A 26,146-nucleotide genomic window follows, 5' to 3' on the forward strand; every position below is an offset into this window, starting at 1 on the left:
CTGTAAGTCCAAACCAAGGATAGACATAGCACATGATGTAGAACAGAGTACAAGGTCATCAACAATGGTTATCAACATTGTCTCTTGTTTCCTTAAAAGGAATTGTCCATCTCATTAGATATTATAAAGCCGGACAAAACAGTGGAGAACAAGACCAATAAAACTTAGGCATTGTGAACATTACAGGACTTCCAAAGGAGACAATAGTCAAACCAGAATGGGCATCTTTGTGAATCTTATTGCCTTCAAATTAGTTGCCTATACCTTCAAACTTGCTACTATCGCACAGAATGGAACAGAGTCTAATCAGTCAAAACAAGATCTTGGGAGTATTACAGGACTTCAAAACAAGTTAATAGGAGATCAAAAAGAGTTACTACTATAATAGAAATACCACAACTTTTTTATCCATTCCTCAGTTGATGGACACTTGGGTTGTTTCCAAGATCTGGCGATTACAAATTGTGCTGCTATAAACATAGGTGCACATATATCCCTGTGGTATGATGCTTTCAGTTCTTCTGGGAATATGCCTAGAAGTGGAATAGCTGGAATAAATGGGATTTCCAATCCCAACTTTTTGAGAAACCTCCAGACAGATCTCCACAAAGGCTGTACCAGTCTACACTCCCACCAACAGTGCAGGAGAGTTCCTTTTTCCCCACAGCCTCTCCAGCATTTGTTGTTGTTGGTTTTCTTGATCCTGGCCATTCTTTCAGGAGTGAGATGGTATCTCAGTGTGGTTTTAATTTGCATTTCTCTAATGACCAATGATGATGAGCATTTTTTCATGTATTTATTTGCCATTTGCATTTCTTCATCTGAGAATTGCGTATTCATCTCAGATGCCCATTTTTGGATTGGATCTTTGAATTTTGAAGGTCTGAGTTTTTTTAATTCTTTATATGTTTTAGACAAGAGTCCCTTGTCTGAGAGAGAGTTCACTAAAATCTTTTCCCAGTTTGTGGGTTTTCTTTTCACTATGCTGGAGATTTCTTTTGACATGCAAAAACTTTTTAATAAGAAGTGGTCCCAGTTATTGATTCTGGGAAGTATTTCCCGTGCAGTTTGAGTCCTATTCATGAATTCTCTACCTACTCCTATGTCTCCAAGGTTTCTACCCAATTTGTCTTCCAATAGATTTAGCGTTTCTGTTTTAATATTCAGATCTTTGACCCATTTAGATTTTAATTTAGTACATGGTGATAGACATGGGTCTAGCTTTAGTTTTTGGCAAATGGAGAGCCAGTTTTTCCAGCACCATTTATTAAAGAGACTGTCGTTCTTCCAGTGAACCTGCTTGGCTCCTTTATCGAAGATAAGGTGGTTGAGTGTGTTTGTAGTTGTGGTTGTATCTTCTAATCTATTCCATTGATCTTCAGCTCTGTTTTGATTCCAATACCATGTTGATTTTACTACTGTTGCTTTGTAGTATAATTTCAAGTCAGGGATTGTGATGCCTCCTGCTTTGTCTTTGCTGCTTAGAATTGCTTTTGCGATTCTAGGTCTCTTCTGGTTCCAGATGAAATTTAGGAGTGATTTCTCTAGATCTATAAGGTATGTTGATGGTATTTCTATTGGGATTGCATTGAATCTGTATAAGAGTTTTGGGAGAATGGCCATCTTCACAATGTTTGTTCTTCCTATCCATGAGCAAGGGATGTCTTTCCATTTTCTGAGATCATCTTCAATTTCCTTTTTCAGTGTATTTTCTCTGTCCTTAGTTTTTGGTCCTTAGAGTAAGCCAATAAGAAATGTTGTAGTGTTGTCTCCACCTTACAGAAGGACTACGACATGATGGGGCCGAATGCCTTGGCAGCCGCTGAACCAAAGAGCAGCCTGCTTAAGTCACCCGCCCCTCCCAGATTTCCACTTTTCTTCTATCATAGTGTAACCTCCAGCCCATAATATTCAATAGCAACATCACAGAGAGAAATAATGCAACTTTTCCCTCAGTTTGAAGTTGCCTACCTAGCTGCCTTCTTATTTTTTTACTTCTATCTTACAGAATGTAGCACTTGTCAAGGACATAGAAAGACTTCCAACAAGGCTTAGCTATCATTGCTACTGGGACACCTTCTCCTTACCTATTGCCATATGTTAAGTCAGGGTGGGTGAATGGTGACCCACAGGCCCAATCCTGTCCCATGCCTACTTTTTAAAGTAAAATCTTATTGGAGTAGAGCTATGCTCATTTATTTACCTTCAGTTTATGGCTTTTTTTTTTTTTTAAATAAATGAGCAGAGTTGAGTAGCTGTGACAGAGATCTCATATCTGTCAAAGCCTAAGATATTTCCCCTCTGACTCTTTAGAAAAATTTCACTGTATTTTTGAGAAGACTCTTTCATGAGCTGTTTGCATTGGCCACAGAAAAGGTATACAAAGGATTTAGAGGGTTTCACAGAGCAACCATGAGTACTGCGTGATACATTGCAGAGTAGAGCTTCCCAGTGCTGTGAGCTGGAGACCCAAGACAAAGAAATGATTTTCAGTTCAAATCTTTGCTATTTATAGCAGTATTCTGTACAAGCTCCTCCAGCCTTCAGTGGGAAACCATTAACTGTATTCAATCTGTCCTGCAAATCAGTAATTCTCCATCTCAGGATCACGTGTGAGGTTAAAAAAAATCCACACACGTCACTTATTGAGCACGGATAGAAACCCAAACCTGTTGGACCAGAAGTGCTTGGAATGAGACCAAGACAACTACATTTCCAACATGCTTTATCCAGATGCTAGTGACTGTGTTCCATTGTCCCAAACTCTGCAGATCCCTATTTCCTCTTCTTCAAGCATTTGAATACATTTACAATATTACCCCCTAGTGAGTTTTACCCCTGTGTCAAAAACTTAACCCTGACCTCTCCCTGTGCTGCAGGTATGTTTTGTGGCTCCATCTAGGCTCTCCAGTTCTTTCTACCCCAACACAAAATGTTTGATTCCCCGCCAAAGTCAAGTCATCACAGTTAAGTTAAAGTTCTAGAATGTTGCCATGATTCTTCCCTTCATCCCTCATATCCTACCCATCAGTGAATCTAAAGTACATCCTGGTTCTATCCCTACAACTACTGCACTGGGTTAAAACACCCATATTTCTCACTTGGTCTGTTACAAGTAATCCAGATATCGTTCCTGCTTGGATTTAGTAACTCTTACAACTCACAATTTTCTTGCTCCAAGATCCTCTTGGTTATCTTACTATAATTGGTTCAAGCCTCTTTGTTGCTTAGAACCCTTCAGTAATGTTCCATTATATTTTAAAAATACACAACTTCTTACTCTACCCTACAAATCTTAAATCTCTGACCATTGCCTACCTCTGGTCAACCAACTATTTCACTTTCCACTTGGTAATCCATCCTTGTTTCCGTACCTTCTTTCTTTTCTTGAAAGTTAAACTTACTTATTTCTCAACTTGCTGTTTCTTGAGCCTAGAAATTTCTTCATGACTATGTCCTTCATGTCATGCAGGATTCAGCTCAAACTACACTACTTATCTCTTCATTTACACATCATATCCTTTTATTGCACTATCTTATTTCATTCCCTACCGAGTACTATCTTTATGTGAAGCCACGTGGATTGATTTCATTGGTTTTATGCACCAGAATACAGGGTTTACATGAATCCCTCAAATGCTCAGACCATGGATGCTGTATCACTGCTGCTTAGCATCTGTCAAATGAATACCTATTGCTTTCCTCTTTAACCATTTCTTCTTCAGACTAATTCTTCCTCTTCTTTCAAGTCTTCATGGGCCCTGTAGAGTTGGTTGCCTATTCTCTGTTTCTTGGTCACAAACAATCTATTTTAGTCAAGGTTCTATGCTTCTTAAGAGTAGAGCTGGTCTCCACCTTCCTTTGATAGTTCCCCATGCATTTAGTACCATATTGTGTACATAGCGAGTATTGAATAAATGTTGATGAATGGACTATATAATGGGTTTTGGACTCCATCTATCAAGATTTTCTTGAAGGGTGGATAATTACTTCTACTTTATATCTGACATTTTAATATAACTAGTTGTGGTCATTATCCTTTGGAATTGCATCCTAGTCAATACTTTCAAAAAAGAGAAGAAAATAAGGCAAAATTACTTTGTGAGCAATACACAATTGGATTTGCATTTAAAAATCGCCGAGTGAGCACTCCTGCCTGACAGCCAAATGAAATTAATCTCTTGTAACTCAAGGTCTCTTCTACGGGGGTGGGCCTGGCTGGACTATGGGAGTGCAGCTGGCTCTTGGAAGGGGAAAAGTCATCACCCTCTTCATTGACATTAAAAGGTGACTTCAGTGTCTCTCACTCTGCTAGCAAGAGGCATTAGGAGAGGTTCAGACACTATCCACATGATGGGGACCATGGTCTCTATTTATATGATTGGGATCCCCACCCAGCCTGCATACTGCTTCTTGAAAGAGTCCACATCCCTGAAGAGGAGAGCTTAGAAACACACACACATGCACACACACATGCACATGCCCAGGCACACATGCAGCATGTAGAAAAAGACAAGTAAAAGCTAGGATCCAAAGCCACTGGTCCAGGGTTTGAGGTTGTGCTTTGCTTCCTGGCTGAGGTACCTGACTGGGAATTTTCATTAAGTTTCCTCTTCTATACATGAGAGATGTACCCGGCGCCACCCAGAGCTGAGTTCGGCTCCAGCCCAACATCTTTGTGCTAGGTACATGCCGGCTTCTTGCATGTTCACTGGAAAGCACCTCATGGAGTTATAACTATCTTCTGAGTAGATTTCACTCTATCCTCCTTCAAAGTGGGGAAACTGAGGCTCAGGAAGATCAAAGCTGTTGGATTTTAAGTCCAGTGCTCTTCTCCTCACACCTTAGCTATTCTGAAAGGGATCAAATGGGAACTATAAACCAGCAGAGCCTTAGCTAAACACTCATGTGAGGCTGTCTGGGATGGTGTCCTTCTCTAGGAAGAGCATGCATCTCCTGCAGTCTTCCCTCTGCTTTCCCGAGAGCCAGAGGTATCTGTCCCCAAGTACCTGAGTCACCCTGAATCCAGTCTGCCTGGGCAGACTGCCAGAACAGCGTTCTCTACTTCTAAAACCTATCTTTCTCTGGTATTCTTGTGTCAAGTCTTCTTAAACAATCTAAATCCACTTGATAAATTGATTTATCCTGGAGTATAAAGGGTTCTGGAATCTGAAATCTACTCAGAAGATAGTTATAACTCCATGAGGTCCAGCATTGGGGTTTTTCCTTTTAAATGAAGGTTCCTTGGAACCTCCTTCCCTTTATTTAGAATTTGTTAAAACTGTTCTTGGAAATATTATTAATACAAAGAGATGCTCATCTCAAAAAGAATTTTAGAGAATTCTTGAGAATCATTATTTCTGTTAAAATATGGAAGGGTTTGAAGAGTCCTTTAGACTAAAAATACACCTTTTAAACTTAGATTCTCCTTTGTTTGACTCCATTCTGATTTTATGTCTAATAAAATTATTATTATGCAGAACTCATTTTGGAAAATAAAACAATGAAAATAGCCTTTATGTAGCTGCTGGTATTGTCCTACCTGGGAAGAGCAGTTTCATGAGAGAATGATATACAAATACATTTCTGAAACACACATATTTAATTATTCTCAGAGATGAATCCATGGTTTTGTGGGACTTGAGGATGATACTGTTGGTGGCAGTTCTAAAAAATGAAAATGAAGTGATGAGTTAAAATTAGTTTTGAGAGGAGCCTGCCCAGATGAAAAGTCCCACAGCTTAACTTCCATCTCCTCTGCTTCTCAAGGAAGATGGCCTCAGCCCCACAACACCCCACCTGCTAGACCCCACGAAGCAAGGAGGGGTTTCAGGCCAGCACAGAAGTCTCTCAGGATAGCCCATTCCCTTTCACTAGCCTCTGTAGGCTCAGACCGTCATCACTTCATTTCCTTGGTCTGAGTGGACTTGTTTAAAAAAATGGGGGAATAATTGTCTTGCAGATCAAGATGACTTTTTGAAAGGAAGAGTCTTTGAAAAGAAGAGAAGAAATATGACTCTTTGAAGAAGAAGATAATTAATGAAGAAGCATTTTTAAAAACATAACTATTAGACACTGCACAAAATAGAGGTTATGATTCTTGTGACAATCTTATTAATTCTAAGAGCTATACATATGTTAGCAACCATTATTATTACTAACATGTCAAGTAAAAACAAATCTGGATTTGAGTGAGGAGACATTCACAAAATACCAAGGAAAGGGAGGCCACCGTGAAAGCAAGTCCTTTGACCTTCAGATTGGCACGAGTCTCCTGTGCTCCCAGGAGGGCCATTTTCTTGTACAGGGCAGAACATAGAAGACCGCAGAGAAGTGGCCAGGTGGTAGACATGCGGGTCATGTGAGGGACAGCTGTAACCCCTGCCCTTGGCCCTGGTCAGCTGCAGGGGGTGGGCCTTGCTAAGGTGAGGCTGAGGCCCCAGCTCCACTGCTCAGAAAAGCCGAGGTGCTAACCTGGGGAATGCATAAAGTCAAGAGTAAGAACCCATGGAGCCTGTGGGCAGTGCCCAGACTGCTCAGGGGAAAGATCCAAGTGAGCCAGGCAGTGTCAAGACATGGTGGGCTCAGGGTCCATGCCCACTATGTCATAAGTGAACCTGGCTTCACTGACAATCTCCTGGGAGGCCCATGGGAAGGCAGCTCATGGCAGTAGGCTTTTAGCAGGAATGCTGCCACAAGTGCTGAGCCTTTGCCATTTTTCAGGAGCCCAGGGCCCACTGAAAGTTCAAGATCATCACCACCAGGACCCTGCCTTTCTAGTTAGTCACTCGAAATGTCCAGTCTCTGGCCAAGTTAGGCAACCTTCAGTTTTCACATCAACAAAATGGGAATCATTAGCAGCAGACATCTCTGATACAATCAGCAGGCAGGTGCAGGGCCTGTCCACACTCGGGACCTCTTCATCCTGTGCAATAGTATCTGCTGGTGAGGGTTAGGAGCCAACGCTGCACCAGGCCCCCAGTGACCATAGGAGGCGGCCCAAGTCCAGGGTCTCTGGTTGACTCTGCATCTCACTGTGCAGAGTCCGAGACTGTCAGAGTGTCATGCACAGAACTCTAGGGTGTATGGAACAGAGACGCAGAGAGGAGAAAAGCTCTGGTGATAGATGTATGCTAATAATAGATGTTATTTTATTCTAGAGGCAGTGAGTTTGTTTTCCTATGTAGTTTTCCTTGAAAAGGCAAAGACAAAGATAAAGAGGAGGAAAAAAATCTCCATCAAGCCCATATTGCACATTGGCTGCCAGCAATGTTTTTTTTTTTTTTAAATAAAATAAAAATGTTCTGTTGTAGATTTTTTCCCTTTTGGAGTGATACAGGAATTGCAAGGAGAGTGCCAGACAGCACTAGCATATGCTTATTTTTCTAACTCAGTGTGGGCAGCATTTCTCAAGCATTTTGTATAAATATATTTATTCTCCCATGGAGACCCTGCCTGCCAGGTTCAGAAACAACTGAGTAAGCAGATGAGTTGCAGACCGAGGAAAGAAAAGGAGGGATTGCCATGGAAATGCTGATGGCCCCTTCATTCCTGCTGAGTATGTTGCCTGGCATAATAAATTAGTGGTGGACATACTAGTGATGAATCTGTAGCAGCTTTCATGTTCAAAGTAAAAGATTTTTCACTCAGCATTTGCTCTAGATATATTCAGAAAGCAAAGAAATATTGACATCCGGTGGGCAGGACTGAAAACACACACACACACACACACACACACACACACACACACACACACACCCTTTGGTGCACAATTCACATTTGCAAGCTGTCTGCACTTCCTGTATTGGCCTCAGCTTTGACAAATGTAAAAAAGTCACTAATATTTTGACACTCTCTCTGCCCAAGTCTGATACTAGCTGGCTGCAAAGACACATATTCATTGTTCTGCTGGATTTTAAAGACTGGGTTCCAGCCAAAGGACTGGACTGGATCCATTCATTCATTTTCAAGATTGGAGCTACAGCTTAACCATAATGACCATTTCTCAACCCAGTCTGGAAGCGTCTTCCAAATCCAGCAGATGCTGGAGAGGCAAATGTTCATTTGGGTTGAAAACCACTCTCTCTGAGAAAGAAACAGAAGGTGATCTTTGAATATGAAAACAATCCCTTACTTTAGGAACAATTAATTTTCTGTAGCATGACTGTGCCTTACTTTTATAAACGTGCTCACATTTTTTAGAATCTTTGAAATAAAAGCTTTTTGTTATCCTTTGGTGAAAATGGAAATTTTAATTGCAGATATAGTATAACAATTATGGAAAAATATGTTCCCTTTCTCCCTCAAAGAAACCAAATCAAACAAAACAAAACACAAAATATGTCAAAACCATTAATAAGAAAGGTCATTGAGGTTCTTTTGGTGAATCGTTTCTATTTTGCACTCCTTTTCCTTACATCAAAATTTACATTTATGATTGTAGAGAAAAAAGAAAATGAACTGGTTCTTTGAAAATGTGTACTATCTTCCACTGTTTTCAGCCCTGGAGACCATCTTGTTTGAGTAATCGTAATCAACCATTGCTGAAATGTGTTACAGCCATGAAAAGTAAAGCCATTCTATAATCTACACAAAATATCTTTTTTTCTACATCTAAAAAATGCTCCCCTGCTGGGTATTCCTGCTGTCTCATTTTTCTAGTCACTTAATAATTGGAGACATTAACCCTGATCATTTGCAAGTTTTCCATTTAAATTTATTTCCAGGTACAGATGCTTAGAAAAAGTTCCACCACAGAACTGTAGAGGAAAGGGAGTTATAACTAGATCCCGAAATCATTTGAAAGGAATTATTTTCAAGGTTTGATGAGATGCTTATGTTTTTGATTGGCAGAGTAAACAGTGGGAAGACATTTTTATAATATTTCATATAAGTATGACTTAGTGTGTCATTAGTTTGTAAAGATACCATCTCATTTATATGCACTATTTCATGTAACACTCAGACAACTTTACAGCATACATAATTTCATCACAGACACTTTTCATTTGGGGAAACTGATACTTAGAGGAAGTAAAATTTGAACCTCCATCACTTTGATCCCAGACTCTACCAGAATTTTGACCCTAATGCTGCTGGCTTTTGCCATCGGAAAGACTTGTGCTGCATTCTCAGCATCTCTGCTTAGAGGATAACGGTTCTCATCAGTTGCTGTGCCTCTGCATGTCTGGTTTCCTCATCAGTAAATGGAAGATAACAGAATACAGACTGAAGGTGGTTTGAGGGTTGAAGTAGCACATGCCATCGGACTAGAGAAAGCCCTACAGGTAATAGGGTAACCCTTCCAAACAGACAACTGCAGTGAGCACAAAGCTCAGTGTCCCTAGCAACGTTTCCTCTCCCTCCTGAACAGATTGAACCCCTTTCCCTGGTGCCTGTAGCCACGCCCCACCCTCTGGCTTGCACAGGGCTGATGAAAGAGCAGATTGCCAGCAGTCTCAGCGATTGCTGCAGAAGTGGGCTCTTTTATTCCTCCATCCAATGGTCCCATACACTATTCATGAGTAGTACAATATTCCAAACTTTAATTTCCACAGATTAATTCTCACTAATTATTCACCATATGAAACTTCACAGGAGGATTCCACAGGATGCTCTTCCATCCTGAGGCAGGGAAGGCAATGTCGAATCGTTTTCTGATTTCAAGTGGAAAACAAACTAATTATGTGGAAATATGATAATAGATTGCGCTGCAGGGACCAGTTCTCTGCAGGCTTCAAAATGTTTGCTTATGATCAGCGCTTCGTGTTATTTCTTCCAGGAGGAGCTGCCCTTTCATAATGCATCAACATTATTGACTGGACCGTGATTCCTTACTTGGAGTTAAGATGATTTGCATAATTGTATATTACTTCCGTCTGGTGGAAACAAACAAGATGTTCGGGCGCTAATGATCAAGAGGGCAGCAGTGCCTGCTGGGAAAAATAGTGAAGTCCAAAACCAATGAAGAACAGCTTCTCTCTTTGGCATCTCTCACAGTCTTCCTTTGACCTGGCTTTCTATTCCACTTGGCCACAGGCCTCTGTTACCCGTCTGTCCAAGTTTACGAAGTGGCCTGCTGAGGCCTATATTCCAAGTTTGCAAGGATATAAACATCATCAAGTTGTGAACTTTCATTCTGTTTTGTATTTGCTTAGGTCAATTCTGCCTGGAATGACTATCTTTTCCTCTTTGGCAGGAAGTGTTCTATTCTTTAAGATCCATCACGATCATCACCTCTCTCCTTTCTATGTCCCTCAACTTTTTGGATTGTGGGCAACATTCTCAAAATGACTAAAATCTAATAAACACAGCTAATGCTCAAAGGCAGTAGAGTATGTGATCAGAAAGTCCATTGTTATCAATACCTATTAATTTTACAAAATACTAGATTTCGATACATATAATGGATTTTGACCAAATCCATCCCATTTTTGCTCATTTGATGACAGCTTTGGATCATCACAATTTACCAACTCTAGGCATTCTGGATAGAGCAGTGATCAAACAGAACAAAAATAAACCCACTACCCTCATTCTGCAGTCTTCCTCTCTGTCTTGATTTGTGTCTCTGTTTAGCAGTTGTTCACGCTGCCTTTACAACAGGTGATAGACAGGATCATAGCTTAATTTTTCCTGTAACTGCATGACCAACCAGGGCAGAGCAAATGCCAAGTAAATGTCTGTTGAATAGACATCACATTTTAGAAAAGCAGGTTATGCAAGCTGATGTGGTGGTACAACAGTAATGCAAATAGAGGCTCTTAGCTTGCTGGTTCCCAGTGAATTGTCGTGGTTGTAGAAAGTGCTGAGACAAAGGGTTTCAGGGTGCACATACTTAGTGAGAAAGTTATCCATCATTGATTAGTCATGTCTGAAATGGAACACTCTTGGAGATATTAAGTCGCATATCATGCATTTGTATTCTTGTTATAGAAATTTAACCATGGGCATCTTTAAGAGACTCAATGGCTATTTGTATTCTTTTGGTGGGTAAAGTTGATAAATTTATTGGATTACTTTCCATTAAAAAATAAAACCCCAAATTTGTATATTAAATAGGTTATAATATGTAAGAAAATTACAATATTATAGCTTTGGACATTAAGCATAAAAAATTTTGATTTACTCTTTATGGAAGTGATATCATCTTCATTCTTGGGCTCTGAAGCATCTACACATTCTCTATTTCATTGGTCACAGCAGCATGGCATATTTGATGATTTTAAGGCCATTATATGGATGTATTAGGCAAAACTCAGAAATTTGACTAGGATGAAAATGTGAATAGCACATCCAAAATTCAAACTGAATTTGCCTGACTCCAGAGTTCATGCTTCTTTTCACTATCATACAAACTATTATTTACTCCTACTCTCAAATAGATTGCCTTGGATTTCAGGTGAAGGTGCCCTGCTTCTGATGGATAATGAGATACCACAGTGACTGTGGTCTTTCAGGCATTTGATGACAGGCAGTGGTAGTGTCGTGAGCAGACAGACTGCAGCGGGACAGTGGCTTCAAAGGGAAAGAGGATGATAAGGAAAAGAACTTTGTGTTGAGTACGTTTTGCCCAGCTGGAGTTAAGTTACCTGCCAGACGATGGAGGTCTTCTGGGATGCACATTATTAGCTTCTGTTCTCAGCATAAGAAAATGTGGGCTCAGGTAAACTGAGTACTGGATTTCTGAGCAGAGGGTTACTGCTTACTCTGCTTGACCACTGTTGGATCTTGATTCAATATTGTATCCTTAGCTTGGCACAGGTTACACACCAAACAAATGAATGAACATATAGAAATGTTTTTATGAAGGTTAATAAGAGGTAAACTAGCATTTACATCTGAGTCTGTTTGAGTCCAAAGCCTGTGGTATTTCTGTTATGCAGGCTGCCCTTGGGAAGTTTAAAATGCACTTGAGATTTTGAAACAAGTTCCATTTTCCAAGGATAACTTTTATACAGCTGCCTCAATGCAGTTGGCCCTTTGGAAAAAAAAATGTTCATAAGAAGGCTTGGCAGGTTTCTTGGACATTAAATACCTCTTACAAAATAATATTTTGATGGATTACATGTAAATGAATCAGAAACATATGGCTTCCATTTCCTTTAGAATGTACACACAGAACATTTTTATATATCTGGCAAAGTAGATTTTCCTGAATGCCACCCCTACACATTAATTCCCCAGGCATTGTATCCAAGAAGACTGGAGGAACATCTGAGGAACCTGGAACCCAGGAGCGCTGCAGTGTCACTCCGCTTGGGTCTCCAGGAGTAGGAGAAGTGGCTCTCCAGGAAGAAAGCAAGGTTGTCCTGGAAGGTAAGCCTCTCATCATGGTAGATTCCTCTCTTTCTACGTTGGGAGTGCTGAGCACTCAGGTGGTGCAAAGGAAGAGATTTCTTCCTGCTGCACATAATGCTATATGATGCAAGCTAGAAGCCAAATGTGTCTGCATTGCAAGCCTAAAAATTTAAGAGATAATGCCCTGTGTATTACATTTGCAAATTCCACAACAGATATTCCTGCAGGTTAGAAACCTGCTGTACACAGTCTGTGCAGTATGAACTATACTAATGGACCTCACAGCTAGGCTTGTAATGCTTGACACAGCTCTGCTAGAGCTGCAGGTTACAGTGATGCCCAATGTGCCCATGGAGAATTGCAAGGGTCCTCTGGGGCTTTGGGATGATTTTCATACTCTTGGCTTCTTAGAAGCTAGGTTCAGAACTATAATGTTGTCCTCAGTAGCCAACTGAGTTCAGTTAAAAGTACAGTTCGTCCTGTCAAAGCTGTGTAACAACGGGATGCTGGAGCATTCAGATGTCTGTCCCCATTGTAGGAAAGAGGCCAGGACAGAGAAATGATCCCTTTCCATGTACAAAGCAGGTACTGTCCTCAAAACAAAGTGTACATGCAGGCTTTGCCTAAGGCCATAAGCATCACACATGCGATGCTTGGCTTTGAGGTCTGTGAGTCACATGGTTTTGATGAAGGTCTGTCAGGATAGTCCATAGCTTCATAGGAATAAGGCACTACTGCATGTACTGTTTTTCACCTGACTCTTTTTATTCAGCAGTGATTTTGACATTCATTCATATTTCCCAGCTATTGATAGTTCATTCTTTTTTTTTTATTATCAAGCAGTGTTTCATCGCATGATTATGTGTTAGTTTATCCAGCCACCTCTGTATTGGCATGTGGGATGTTCATTCAGCTGTGCCCATTGAAAAAAAAAACTGCAATAAAAATACCTAGGAAAGTTTGGTGCGGACATATGTTTTTGATTATCCTGGGTAAATACCTAGCTGTAGAACAGTTGGCAGGTACATGCATACGTTATATATATATATATATATATATATATATATATATATATACAGCAGATACATGCACACATTTTTAAAAACTGCCAAACTGTTCCCCAATTTAGTTGTACTATTTTGTATGTTCAACCAAAGTGAAACTGTTTTGGCTATTCTCCATTTGTATCAACATTTGTTCTGGTAAGATCAAGTAATATGTGGTTAATTTTTAAATTTTCAGTCTTCCCAGGAGATGTGTGGCTTCTGTCATCATGCATTTTTTGAATATCCTACAAGTGATAGATATTGACAAGTAATTAACATGTAATTTTTATTCATTATGTGACTTTAAATCTCTGTTTGGCTAATTTGTCTTCTTCTTACTGGTTTGTAAGAATTTGTTACATGTTCTTTTTTTTTTTTTTTTTGTCTTTTTCCTTTTTATCGGTACCAGGGATCAAACTCACAACTGCCTGCTCACAATAGCAGGCGCTTATGCCACTGAGCTAAATCCCCAGCCCCAAGAATTTGTTACATATTCTTTACATAAGTCCTCTGATGTAAGAATTGCAAGTAGTGTCTCCACTTTGCCGTTTGCCTTTTGGTTTACTTAATGGAACACTTTGAAGGGCAAAAACTTCATTCAATGCTGATGAGGCTTGGATGATCATTTCTTTCTTCATGTAGCTGATATTGCCTGTTTTATATATAAGAAAACCTTGTCAACCTTTTCAAGGTTGAAAAATATTTTCTCTAATATTTTAGAGGCTTTATCGTTTTAGTTTTAAATTTAGCTATATGCCTCACTTAGAATACTTTTATATAAAGAATGATTAAGGTTTGATATTTACTTCTGTATAAAGCAATATTAGTTGTTTATTTTATTTAATATATATGCAATTACAATCCACAACAATAGTAGTACAAATGGTAAATGAAGTGGTCTAAAATTCTTGAATTGCTTATTAATTTTTAAAAGGCTCTGGAAATTAAGGAAATATGTTGTGATCTATGGGACATCCATAAAGAACAAAATAAAGTAATGAATGGTGAGTACACTAAAAAAAAGGAAATGGATATAATAAAAATTATACCATAAATCAAAAAAGGCTACATAAAAAGAAAAAAATAAAAACTACAAAGGAAAATAGGAGAGTAGTAGATTTTAACCCAAATATGTCAATAAGCACAAGATCACATTAAATATAATCAGAATAAATATTCAATAAAAGTTAGTATATGCCAAACTAAGTATTCAGTTACAGGTATTCAACCAGGAAAGGCATATCTTAAATATGAGATCCCAGAACATTTGGGATTAAAAGTGTGGGAGTGGATGCACCATGTGAATATTTATCATAAAAATACTGGTACAAGATCAGATGAGATGGAGATAAACAATGATTTCTTGTAACTACATAAAGGGGCAGTAGGGTCAATCTACCAAAATTTCTCATTTCTAAACTTGTATATACATAATAGAATATCTTCAAAACCTGAACTAGAGATTAACAGAAATAAAAAGAGTAGTCAGATCCACCTTACAGTGGGGACTCTAATTAGGCACTTCTTAGTAAATAATGGAAGCAGACAAACCCCAGGATAGACAGAATTCTAAAATGCACTTATTAATAGTCAAGAGCCTAAAGTTATTAAACATGGTAGAGTTATGCTCTGGGTCTATACTTTCATGAAGATTTCTCATCCTTTCCATTAATAAGACTGCAACCCAAATTCTTGAAAAATGAAAATTCTGGCCATGTATTGATAAGAATTTCTTTGCATCTCATATATCCTGGGTCATATTGCAGAGGAAGCATCATGATATGGATCCAAGCACAAGAAGGCTTTTTCCAGCCTCCAGTCTTCTCCTCTGATCACCCAGGGGTGCTAAGAGGTTGCAAAGGAGAGACTCATGGCTTATCTAGTGTGGAGAGCTATCCAAGGGTTGGGAGCACACAGGACTCTGGGGGTGGAGTGGGAACGGGGGGGGGGTAGTAGGAAGCCATTTTAGCACTCTAGTGGGGCTCTCAGGGCTCCCAGAATACCCATCTAGTACCCATGAAATCCACAATTGTGAGAGCCTGTGGTTCCACTCTTCCAGCTCAAGGTCTATAATAATAAGCAAGTAGTGCCCCAAAGTGTACATCCAAGAGGCCTCCACCACAGTCAGCCCTCCAGTGTAGACTGGCATGGTTATCTGACTGCTCCATGTGCTCTTGTTGGGCAGCTCATGATGCTACTGGTGTCCCACTCAGGTTCAAGAGGCAGCCCTATATGTCTGTGTGGGACTTGGGGGCTGGAATACATCGTCTCAGTGAAAGCACATAATGGTAGCATTATTCTGCCCAGTCTCCTATATCAGTTGGGCCAAAAGTTTAGTTAAAGGTTGCACAATACCCAGAATGTGGGCCTGGGATTGGATGCATTTGGTTCATAGCTGGCACCATCACTGTCTAATTGTGATGCCATCCCATCTCACTACTTTCTGAGGCTTGGTTTCTTCATCATGAAGTAGAAGTCATAGTAGTGATAATTACTTGCAGAGAAGCAGGCTGCTCAGCAAGGGCTGAGCTCTCAAGTGGGGAGAGCAGAGTGGTAAAGTCACTTAGTGTGATTAACACAAATATGATGCTTTGCTGATCTTGGAGACACAGTATCCTGGGATGAGCAGTCTTTGACAGTTTCAGCTAACTCATCATAGAGGTAGAAAGAGCAGCAAAGCAGAATGGATTTGTATAGTTACCTAAAATGTCGAGGGCATGCAACAAATGGAGAGGAAGATTCTGGTTGATGACTATAGCTCTCATGAAAGGTGAGTTCTTCGTCTAGAAGACCTAACAGGGTAAATCTGGACTTTCAGGCTCTGTGAGTATGTGATGATCCCATGTGTCTTAGTGTTTTTGCAGGTACTCCTGCAGGCAACCTTTTCTTTCCATGCCTGATTAATTTATTGTTAGTGAGAATAACCTGTGACTGGTGGTGCTATCTATGTAAGGCAGTAGCACTTGTGTGCAAGTGACATATGATGCAGCTGATGATGTGGGAATGGCTCTCATTGTAGCTCTGTCTCCCAAGGTCTAATGGCTCTACTCCCTTCCCCACTGATCTCAGGGTCAGGTTCCCGTCCCAACAGCAGCTACCACTTTTCTCACTCAGTGGAAAGAAATCTCCTGTCTCGTTCTCCAGCAAGAGTGCTAAGACTGGTCTAGGTGATGTGCAGGTCACTGCAGCACTGTCCACAGGATGTGGAGGTGTGGTGCTCCAGCTGGCTGCTCCAGTGGCTCTGTTTGCTAGCCACATTTTCCCATAAGTCCTTGCCTATGTCGGAGCAGGCATGTGCTGTGGTGGTAGGGTGCTCTGGCACAGCTAAAGAGCCAGGGAATGTGGGATAAGGGCACAGCTTTAGGAGACAATGATCTTGCAGAGCTTGCATTAGGTGCCTGGGCCGTGGGTTTCCACTTCCTGGTAGCCTTCTTTATCCCTAGAATGGGAACAGAAATTGCCCCCAGCTCCTAGTACACAGAAGCATTAAGGTAATATAGGGTGGCTGGGGAAGTAGCTCAGCGGCACAGTGCCTGCTCGCCAAGTACGAGGTCTTGAGTGCAGTTCCCAGTACCATTAAAGAAAGGGTGGGGAGAGTTAATACTGCCTGGGACATTTTCAGATATTATACGTACTATTACAAAATATATAAAAAGTCTGTAGGATTTATATGTAATTATAATTATATTATAAATAATTATAAATATGAAATGCATTTTAATATACTATAAACATTTTATGTATGAGTTATTTATATTTTATATGTATAGCAATATTCTTGGAATCTAGCATAGTTCCTGGCATATGGTGTGCACTATATGTTTTCAATAAATAAATATTGTTTACTTTTCTTAATCTCGTGACTTTAGAGTTGTGATTTCCATTTTAAAAATAATGAAAAGAAAGGGATAGGAAGGTTAAGTAACTTATTCAAGGTTACTTGGCTAGGGATGATTTCGGCCAGCATTGATCTTCTATCTGTCTGTACTCTGTGCTCTTAAATATCCTGGGAACTGGCTTTCAAGCCTTGCTTCACTCTACCACAGACTCCTCAGGGAGAATTTCTTGCTCTGTTGCAGGGAGTGGGGTCTTGCACGCTGTCTGTGTCAGTGATGTGGGTCTGTTCATGCTCACGCCCGACCCTGTCTTCCACTTCAGAGCTCAGGTGAAGGTGATATTAATTCAATAGACAATGGTGTGTGATCACAGGGGAGGACCCAGGAGTGCTCAGGAGAAGTTTGCTCCTCCCTCACCTTCCCAGACAGCCTGTGGAAACAGCTTCCTTTTGGCAGGAGAGCGATGAAGGAGATAAGGTCTCAAAGGGCTTTCTGCCCTACAAAATATTATTGATTAGCTTATGTTAATTTATTTTGCCTTTGATTTTGTGAAATACTGAAAATATTAGACATAACATACTCAAAACAGCAGATGAAAAAAGAAGAAAAACCAAGAGAATAGCAGCAAAGTAATAAAGTCCCAGCATTCTGGCCCTCTTTGCATGTAGTGAAGTAGCCAAATAGAGTTAATTAGCCCATGTGGATGTGCAGTACCGACGTTGAAGCAGATCTTCTTAAATCACCATGCAAGAGTCTACTATGGGATCCACCAAAAGACAGAAGGCATATTCTTCAAAACAAAGCAAAAAGGGAAATCCCAGCCTCGCCTCTGAGAGCCTTGAACCCTGCAGGAGTGCCCCAGGGACCAGGGCGACTCGAGGGACCAGGGTGACAGGGCTGCAGCTCTGCAGCAATCACCATTCTCTGGAGCTCAGTCTATCACCTTGGAGATAATGGGAAGGTAAGCATCAGAGGGTAAAAGGCAGCAGGTTGGCAGGAGTTGTTTTGGGTTGCAAAAAAGAAACCAAACTTGTATTTGGGCAATTAAAAACAAGAAAAAAGATATTCTCCGAGGAGCTCTGAGGAGCCAAACAGCAGACATCCAATCAAGCTTTGAGCCAATGAGAGCCGAGGCCGGGGTTGGACTGTCTTATGTGCTCTGTCTGCCTGCTCTCCCCTGCCACAGGACAGAGTCCGATCCTCCACTGCTCATTCTGGGTATAGGGCTAGGGCAAGGGGCGAGCAAACTGGAGCTTGCCCCACATCCCATGAGGTCCACTTTTAGGCTCTTTGGTACCGTGCTCTAAGCTGTGACACTTCAGTGCCCTATCTCAGCTCCACTGGGAAGTTATGCCCTTTTCTACCAGTTTCTGTCCCTTTTCTGTCATGGCCCCCTTTTAGGGAAGGTGCATCTTGGTCCAGCTGAGTCAGTGAACACCACACGCCACTGTCCATGACACATTGGGGACAAGGGCAAGGAGCCAGGGCTGAGGAGAAAAGTGCCCGGCAAAGAACCTACCAATGCCCTGTGTCCCGAGTCCCAATTTATGTGGTGCTTCAGTGAGCTGGGTGTTGCCCTCCAGAGATTACCCACGTCGCACCCCAGGGCCTGTGAATGTTACCTGATTTAGAAAAGATTTGCAGATGCCACAAAGATACAGGAATTTGAGACAAGATCACCATGAGTCTGAAGTCCAATGCTGAGACCAATCCTCCCAGAAGTGAGGCCAGGAGACTCGACTATGTAAGGATGGAGGCAGAATTCAGAGTTGCAGAGGCACAACCAAAGATGACAGCCTCTTTGGCTGCAGAGACAAGAATGGACCCTACTCTGCTGCCTTGGGAAGGAAGGAGACCCTGACAATGTGCTGACTCTGGACTTCTGGGTTCTAAAGCTGTCACAGGAGATCTCTGTTTTTTAAGCTATCAGATTTGCCATAACTCACTGTGGCACCAAGTCACCTGGCACAAATGTGGCCATCAGGAGAGGGGCAGAACTGTATGGTTCGCAATGTGCTCTGGAGCCAGCCAGGAGGGTTTGGAGACTGGCTCTGCGACTTCATGGATGTCTCTTGAGCAACTGTACAACCCTTCTGGGCTTCAGTTTCCTTGTTATTCAATGACAATAATGATGGTTGGTGTAAGCAGAGCTTAGAACAAAAACTGGCAGTTGCTGCATGATTACTGTGAACCTTAATTGTTGGGTACAGATCTGGGACAATAAGGACAGTGCTTTCCCGTCTCATGGTGGAGTTGGTGAGACTCACAGAGAGAGAGTAATTGTGATTCCACCCAAGTCAGATGACTTACACTCTTGCAGGAAGAAGATTAGGGAATTCAGGAGAAAACTAAACTATGGTATACAGGGTCTCTGGCCTCTAGGAGAATTTCACACTGGATCATTTCCACACCAAATTCATTCACTGAACCCTAACCCCAATGTCAGTGTATGCAAAGACAGGACTTTCATGGGGGTAATTATGGCTAAATGAGGTTCTAATCCTATAAGACTGGAGTCTAGAAGAATAAGGAACATGGAGACTTTGTGCCCTTTGGGCACATGTAGGATAGGCCACCAGAGGATACAGAGAAGCTACCATTTGCAGGTAGGAAGAGAGGCATAGCCCTGCACCATCTGTAGACCTGGATCTTGGACCTGCAGGTTCTGGAACAGTGGGAAGCAAGTTTCTACTGTTCAGGACCCCAACTGTGTTACTGTCCTACACCAGTCCACACAGAATAATGCAAATATATTAGTGAAAATGCCAAAGCAATGTATGATATGATCACTGCCTTCACCATCACTATCACTAACCCCAGATCCTCCCAACACTGCACCACTGTGGAGTGTAAAGAGTGCTTCCAAACAGACTTTCTCTGTTTTACACTGTGACTCCAAGAAGTGTGTTCAGATTCACAGTGGAATTCAGGCAATTCAGCTTTCTATGCAATTCTCACTTGAGAGATGCAAGCAGGAAGAAAATTAGGATTAAAAATGTTCTTTCCTTTCAAGGAGATGTTTCACTTTTGTAAAATGCATCTGCTCCAGTGGTCCTCACCTCTGAACTTCTGCCTTCATCTTGGAAGTTTATTAGAATATGTGGTTTCTTTCCATTATTCCTGGAGATGAATAAGATGCTGAATGTGATTCCTTCTCTGAGAGAGAAAATCATTTTCCTCTCATCTATTGCTCAAATGTTATTCTTCCAATGTTCCTGTCAGACCAAATCCTGCTCATCTTTCACAGGATACTGAGATGCTGCCTCCACCACAGGGGTGCCTCTGATGCCACTGCTGTCCAGTTAGCATTCTCCTTCCTGTCCCCTGCTTCATGCCTGGCACAGGGAAGAGTCTGTTCTGGGATCTGGTTAGAGCTCTTAAGATCTTCAAAGTCAAGGGCAGCACCTCAGCGCTGCATCCATCTCTTGCCCTCCTCTTAGACTCCACGGGCTGTGGGGTGCTTAGGAGACATCAGTGACTGATTTGGAAGGTGCCTCATCTGTTTCCATTAACATGTGTGCACATGCACACATGTTCATACACATAAACACTTTTGCACACATGCTGAACTCTTTTGCCCAAAAGTCCTGTAATTGGGCATAATCTGAGTTTATTGTGCAACACAGGAGCAGACCAGGAAGAGAGACACATTCTTGTCCTGATTTAGATATAGTTTCCCAACCCTAGTGCAGTGTGGACATGCTTGGCAGCGGCCTCCTGCCTGGAACTGGCTTCTCACTCACACACTGCTTGGTCTTCCCCAGGGTGGCATCTGGTCGCTTGCCTCTGCACTTGAGCACTCACTACACTTGTTGTCTGGGCTCTAGCCAGCAGCTCTTCTCAGAGTCCTACTCTCAGAGGTTCCTTCCTGCACTCTCTCTACCTCAGCTCCACGTTTGTAGTACAAGGAGGTTTTTGGAGTTCAGTTCCTGGGCCACAGTATAAGCACTGCCTGCCACTGTGACAGTAACAGTGTCCAATGCTGCGATGGACTTGTGGCCTCAAAAACTACAGGAGCAGAGGTATCACATCTTTCCCTCTACTTTAAAGCCCTGTGCATGAGTCTTTCTATGTTCACCTTTGCAAACCAGAGCTATGGGAACCCTTACCCAGTTCCTTCGAGTCCTTGACTCAGTGTGTGCTTATGATTTTCTGTAAGGTGACCAGGGACTTGTTATGACCTAAAATCCATTAGGCTCACATTAAGGTGCTAAATAAACAGAGTCAAACCTGAGCCTATTATCCCCATCTTGAAGCCAGGTGTCTGGGCTCCACAGTGCATCCCATGAGGCTCTGTCCCTGAGGGCTCAGTGCAACTGCTTCTCCAGCTCATCACCCACCCACCCTCACCACAAATGTGCCTCACCTGGCACAGATGCCTAGCTCATCACACCTTATGAGGGAACACATGGCCCCATATGCCATCTGATGTGTTTATCTCCTTTTCTATGGAGGGGGAAATATGTTCAACAATAAATATTTGCATACTCAGGAAAAAAAGAAACAATAGAGTGGTGAAGACTTTGGCTGGAGCCATTGAATCTGTGTTCCTCTGCCATGTTTTTGGTCACCTGCCTTGGAGGGAGCCCATGTGTCAGCTTCTTGAGCACATTCTGTGTTGTTTCTGGGAGGCCGCTGGTCCAGTCTGTGCCTTCACCTCCCTCTCCCTGTGTACCCTGCAAGCCTCTTCCATGCAGGTTTAGAGAGAGGAGACTTGTCTTGCTGTGAAGGTAGGCTGCTGCCAGAGGAGCTGAAGTAGAGCATCACACGCTGTAAGATTTACGTTTCAAAGAACAACAATTTATCTGTAACAGAAATATTTGTGCAAGGATGAGACCAGCAGAAATTTTTCCTGAACCTCCTTCCCTTTCCAAGTCTTAACATTCAAATGCACTAGACAAATATGGTTTCTCTGCTAAGAAACAGAAATAGGACAGTATCTATGGAGTAGAGAGTGCAATGAGCTGATGCTTAGCAGAGCACATTTCTAAGCAGAGCACTAAAGGTTTTGGCTTCTCCTTTCTACTTACAGTAAAATGTGAGAGAGCCGTGAGACAGGTGATTGGACAACAGGATGTAGCCTATCAATCACAAAGATTCAGAATAACAATTACAACCAGGATGTAACGTGATCTGGCCAGAGACTAAACAGCCAGATACCTGTCAATCACAGCCAGCATGCATGGGCACAGCAATGTCTGTGACCCAGTCTGAAAAAAGATGGGTCATAGACATTGGTAAAAAGACAGCAGCAGCTGACTTCACCTGCACTGCAATCTTTAAGTTCTATTGCTTGCCTGTTTCTAAGTGGCCTGCTCTATGTGTTGGACATGTTTTTTTTTTTTTTTTTTTTCTCCTCTCTTTTCTTCACTCTTTCCTTTGTTTCCTTTACTTTAAATAAAAGTTGCATTTACCTATTCATTGGTTATCCTGGTCAATTCCTTGTTGCTACAAAAAGAGTTTGGAACCACCAGACACCAAACCATATGGCAACAATAGAGAAAAACTGAGGAAGAAATTCTGTCTTAAGACTTCAACAGGGAAACTGACTGAATTCCTGCAGTGGAGTTTCAAATTCAAGACCTCAGCTCTTAACTGTAACCACCTGGACTTCTAGGCTGCTGACATACCTCAGGATGTGACTTCTTTCATATTTATGTAAATGCTGTTTTAATTAATAAGAACTGCTCTCATGTGTGCTATGGCTGCCTTTTGCCCCTAAGCAGCCAACAAAGGCCTGGTCCCCTCCTTAGCCCCCTTCCCAGAGCCTTGCTGTCTGATTCCCACTTACTCAGCAGACTGGGTGTATGAGTTTCTGATCCATCAGGATAATTACGACCTGGGGTAGCCATCTCACTATGAGATGTCCAATGAGGTGGATACTGAGTCAGTAGAAGCAGACCAGCTTGTAAGGAAGCCCATGTCCCTGGTCCTTCAGGACTTGATCCTCTGTGGCTCCTGCATTCACAGTGCTGAAGATTAAAGTTGCTGGTGTCCATGGGCTGAGTGCTTCTGTCCACTCTGCTTTTCAGGGCTTCTTCCAGAATAGATACTTCTGATGTCCGTCCCTGTGTGCTGTGAAGCTGTCCATGTTTTGCATCCTCTCATGTCCACCTCTTTATCCCTCTCTGTACCTAAACGCTCTGTGCTGGTCTTACACCTCAGTCTTTCCATTCAGTTTACTATCACTTGGTAATCAGATAAGAATCACTACCCAGGAAGTCTTTATCTCAGATACTGTGGGTGAAAAAGTTCGCTGCTCATAGCTCAGGATGAAGATTTTTCCTTTCTGTACCTTTCAAGTCACCCCGACCCAGGCTTGACTGTAATACAGATGGGTATTTCCTCCAGTACATTTTCTTGTGTGTCAAATCCTATTTTGATGTCTGATCCTCTGTGGGCCTAATCTGAAAAGTGGGGTATACACCAAACACTGAGTGGTCAAAGCAGGAGTATTACAAATTTGAGCTCAGCTTGGGCCATTTAGTGACTTGGTGAGACTCTGTTGCCAAATAAAAAGTAAAAATGTGGTTGCAGATGTAGCTCAGTGCTGAAGTACTGGGCTCAATCACCAGTCCAAAAAACAAAGTGGTCACCAGAGGTGTTGGTAACACTGTAAGTCTGAGGATTAGTCCACTCGTAACTGGCCAGCAAGGCAGACTCTAGTCCATAGTGGAACACGGGGTTCAGGTAGTTTTTGCCCTAGACCTCCATCAGCAGTGGCACTGATTCCTTGAGGACTGGTGATTCTTGTAGGTGTGTCCGGGAAGACATCTGAATCACAGCAATGCAGATCATAGCAGGTGTGGCTGCTGGAGCATGGGTCCTGTTCTCTGAGATCACTGAGACTCCTCTGTGCCCAAAGCTTTTTCTGCTCTGAGATGTCAGCTTTGGCTTGCAGAAGAGGTCCCTCTCCCCATCCTAGTAGGGTGGTGCTGCTCTCTGCACATTCTCAGGGCTGGGAGAAATGTAGCAGGTTTGGGTTACAGTTGGAGCAAGGTGGTTACCTGTGCAGGCCCCACAGTACCATGTGCGTGGTGGGAAGGTGTTTCTGGCAAGCCCTGCTGGGAGAATCACAGCACAGCTCTGAGGTTCTGGAGCGAGGCCTTGCAGCTGCAATGCAGGATTGTATTCCTTCTGAGAATCAGGTCCTTGTATGCTGTGGGTCCCACTAGAAACAGAGGGTCTGAAACAGAGAGCCTGTGTCTGGAGTGTGTGTGTGTGTGTGTGTGTGTGTGTGTGTGTGTGTGTGTGTGATAAAGTAGAGAGAATGGAAGCAGGCAGAGTGGCCCTCCTGATCCTTCAACAGAGCAGAAAGGCAGGAAGGAGGGTGAATAGGATGAAGCAGGTGGACCAGGCTGATGGGGGTCCCCGGGCAGAGCCCTTGATGGAAGTGTCTCCTGTCAGGAGGGAGTGACCAGTCCTTGTCCTACTATGCTCTGCCCTCACCTCAAAGAAGCCTAGTAAATGCTGGATCTCAATAGGTCCAATTTTCTGGATCTGGAGTATTGGCAGGAGGTTGCCAGGCAACCATGATCCTGAGAGAAAATGTTTCTGAGTGTAAACCCAAGCAGCTCTTTCTGTAACTGCCACAATGGTCACTGAGTTCCGAGTCCTCCTGCCCTCTCCGTATGGTACCCTGACTCCTGATGAACAGTGTCTCCTCCAGAATTGCTTCTCTCCTGATCCCAACCACCAGAGTCTTTAATTGCCCTTAAGTGGTCCAGGAAAGATTGCTTTCAACTGCCAAGGACAGCAGATTCCTCCTTCCATGATCCCATAACTGCAGCTTTTATCCAGGAAACTTATCAGTTTGTATGGTTTTGCACATTAGTAAATTAATTTTTATGTCCCTATAAGGCTGTAAGCTTTGAAGGGCATGATCTTTTCTATTCTGAATCCCCAACACTCGTCATCTTTCCTTTCATATAGAATGAACTTATTGTGTTTGTTGAATGAATAAATTAATAGATGAACAAATGACTCACTTGTCTACATTAATTTCAACTGCTATTTGTAAATACCTTGAGAACCTTTAAAGTCTTACTTGACATAAATTTCCATCATCCTATTTATAGATGAAAGTACAGAACATTCAAGATATTGATGCCAGGAAATTATAATTTATAAAATATAAAATTTTGGGCTCATAGAACATAGAACTTAACAATAGGGTAGTATTGATCTTTGAAGAATTTGCATATTGGGCTTCTTATTTTTTAAGATTTGGTTAATAGATATTTAATGAAAAACTCTAAGGAAAATTAATATGCCATCATTAGAATTACTCACTTTCATATGCCATGTACTATAGCAAATCTTCTCTGCATTATGTCTAAATATCCTCAACATGCTGTGCTAGTGTTGTTATCACTTTACAGCAAGAATATTAGAACTTGATGAGGTTAAATGTTTGCTTAAGATCACAGGGTTGATGTATTAAATTTAAGTTTTCATCTATTGCATCTGTCTGATCATAATGCCAGGGCTTTAACACAATACTGTAACTGCTTAGACATTTAATTTTTACCCAAATATTGCATTTTTTCCTCTTTCTGAGAGGATACTTGAAGAATAAAAATTTTAAAATTCTTAATTTAATCCTTGACTCAGAGTGTCCTCAGTAAACTGAAATCTTCTTAACAGGTATTGAATGACAACCCCCCATTTCTAAATATTGGTATTTCCTATCAATATCTTGTTTATTCCTTGGTCACAATATGTCTATGGCCAACTTGGCTCCTGAGTTCCTATATCATCTCTTTGTCTGCTTTCTCTTTTTCTGTGTAATAGTAACACCATATTCCTAGGCATTTGGGTTTGCAGTCTCAGAATTATTCACTCCTCTAAGACTTCTCATCCATTTCTTGTGTATAAGGGTTTTGTTCTAATAATTCTGTTCTTTGGGACCCTGTGTGGCAAAGAATGAGTGTCCAAGAGATGATCATGGATTGCTAGATCCAG

The sequence above is a fragment of the Cavia porcellus genome, unplaced genomic scaffold, assembly GCF_034190915.1.
Source record: "Cavia porcellus strain 051 isolate PalLab524CR breed Dunkin Hartley unplaced genomic scaffold, mCavPor4.1 scaffold_1, whole genome shotgun sequence".
NCBI classification, from domain to species: domain Eukaryota; kingdom Metazoa; phylum Chordata; class Mammalia; order Rodentia; family Caviidae; genus Cavia; species Cavia porcellus.